Source organism: Sarcophilus harrisii, chromosome 4, assembly GCF_902635505.1.
Source record: "Sarcophilus harrisii chromosome 4, mSarHar1.11, whole genome shotgun sequence".
NCBI classification, from domain to species: Eukaryota; Metazoa; Chordata; class Mammalia; order Dasyuromorphia; family Dasyuridae; genus Sarcophilus; species Sarcophilus harrisii.
In genome coordinates, this window is record NC_045429.1 from 83697610 (window position 1) to 83700561 (window position 2952).

Here is a 2952-nt window from a genome sequence, read left to right on the forward strand (position 1 = left end):
GATATGAGTCCATTTATTAAATGGTTTATTCATTATAATTCCATATTCAAGCAGAGAAATAAAGGAAATTCTTGAATGATTTCCTTGTGAATAGAAAGGTTAAAAATCTTCACTCAAAGAAGATAGCTGAAGCATACATACAGAACAAGAATTTTTCTCACATATATACCCCTTCCATATGTATAGTTTACAATCCATCCATGCCTTCTAGCTAAATGGCTGGACTCAAAGAATGGTTGTTAATGGCTCAATGTCAACTTATCAGGAAGTATCCTTTGGAAATCCTTAGGGATTTATACTTGACCTTGTTTAATTCATGGCCTTATTTGTGGAAATAATGGCATATATCAAATTCATAGATGACACAAAGATGGGAAGAACAGTTGTCCTACTGGAGAACAGAATCAGATCCAAAAAAATCTCTATAGGTAAGTGTAAGGGGCTGAAGCTATTAAGATGAAATTTAATAGGAATAAATGTAAAGTTTTAAACTTAATTACCAAAAAAAAAAAATCTTTGCCTGTACAAGATAAGAAGGCAGAAACAGTTTGCTGTTATTCCTTGGGGAACTGTTTTGTTTTGTTTTCTAAAAAAGACTTGGGAGTTTTAGTGGATTATAAATTCATTAAGTCAACAGTGTGATACAGCAGTCAAAAAAAAAAAATAAAGTAAACCAAAAAAAAAAAAAACTTAATATAATCTTAGACTACATTAAGAGAAATATAGCTTTCAATAATAGAGATTTAATAGGTCCATTCTATTCTATCCCATTCAGACCTCCCTTAAAATTCTGTTCTGAGTGATAGTTTAAGGAAACTGAAATTCTGGTGAGTATCCATTGAAGAGCAACCAAAATGGTAATGGATCTTGAGAATATGTCATATCAGGATAAATTGAAAGAACTGATTTGTTTAGACTAGAAAGGGGAGGATATGATAGTTGTTTTCAAGAGTCTGAAAAGCTGTCATGTCTTGCTTAGTTATACCCAAAAAGAAAAAGCAGAAGTAATAGGTAGAAGTTGTAAAGAGGAAAATTTTGACTCGATGGAAAGAACAATTTTCCTACCAATTAGCATTGTTTCAAAAATAAAATGGCCTGTCTTGAGAGGATGTTTGGAAATTTTTAAGCATGGAATGAATAAGCTCAATAACCAAATCCTTTAAATCTTAGTCTGATAACCTCAATGCTCAGAGAATGATGGTGATGTAAAGATGTCACCAGACAAACAGGCATAATATTCTAATAGAATAAGATAAAATCCAATAGAGATAAATATAAAATCTTAGACTCAGGCACAAAAAAAATCATCAAAAGCATCTCTACAAGATGGGAAAGGAAGAAGAAAAGAGTTCACTATTATGTTGAGAAAGACTACTCCTAGGAATGGACATATGGTTATATCAAGCAATAATGGAGACTTCTGGATCCATTGAAGCAATTCATTCAATTCTGAAGTCAGAACCATTTTAGAAGCAGGAGCTGCTCTAGGTATTTTATAGTACATAAAGAATTTCTATTCCAATAATTCTGATTGTTTTCTTACTCCTCTGATAATCTAGAAAACTGGAAAACATATAGTCCAGAATAGATGATTTCTGATATAAGGAAATCCAGAGACAGAATAACAAAGCAAAGAGAATACAGTAGCATGTCTAAACCATAAGAAGTCTGTGGTATTGAGAAAAAGTAGGTCTGAACAACCAGGCTTTTTCTGGATCTCAAAGTCCACTTTTCTTTTCTTTTCCTTTTTTAATAAAGCTTTTTATTTTCAAAACATATGCACGGATAATTTTTTAATATTGACCCTTGCATAGCCTTGTGTTTCAGATTTCCCCCCACCCATCCCCTAGATGGCAAGTAATCCATTATATGTTATACATGTTAAATATATATTAAATCCAATATGTATAAACATATTTATACAATTCTCTTGTTGCACAAGAAAAATCAGATCAAAAAAGGAAAGAGAATGAGTAAGAAAATAAAATGCATGCAAACAACATCAAAAAGTGAGAATGTTATGTTGTGATCCACATTCAGTTCCCACAGTACTTTCTCTGGGTGTAGATGGCTCTCTTCATCACAGGATTATTGGAACTGCCAAAGTCTATTTTTCAACAATTTATTTCAATAGAAAACAAGTAAGACAAAGATACATAATTTAGTATGTTTGAATGTACAGGCCCTCCTCACCAGTAAGATAAAGTCAAGAAATATGAACATAGACCCTTCAGAGTTAAACTTAAAACAACACAATAACATGTCAGGAAGAAAATCCAACAAAGAGGGAGAATTGCCGTCATTCAAGCATTGTTTTGGTAATGATGTTCTTCTATAACAACTTCCCTTAATTGGTTGCAGACACTTAGGAGAGGGATAGATGTTTGTTTGCTTTTTCATTAAAGAATTAAAATTCTCCTCAGGGGAAGTTATATTTTTCCTCTCCACCTAAGCATCCTTCCACAAGACATTGGCAACAAGTGGAAAGACATCATCCAGGGGCCTTTGATTTTGTTCATAATGCCTCCCAGAGGAGGGCACCCCATACTGACACACTGAGCCTTTGGATTTGGTCTGCTGCATTCCTCACTTTTGAAACTTTTACCACCCCCTGAATTGAAGACCATTTCTTACATATGATCAAAATTGTCAGAAGTTGCATAAATAAACAGACATAATTATATTGCAGCTAGTTTCCTGTGAGTAGAATCTGAATCCAAAATAGTCAATCCAACACAATACAATACATTTCCATCCTATCCAAGCATATAAAACAAAAGGGCTTACCAGTTTAGGATGCCTTTTGTAAAGCCTGAGATGGAAGTGCAAGTAGTCCAATATAAGGAAAGAAGTATGTAGTATCATTTTAAAAAGTCTTATTATTGTCTTCATGAGATATCCCCCAAAACTCATCATTGTAAACCAATATTCTAACAAAGACTAGACAAATAT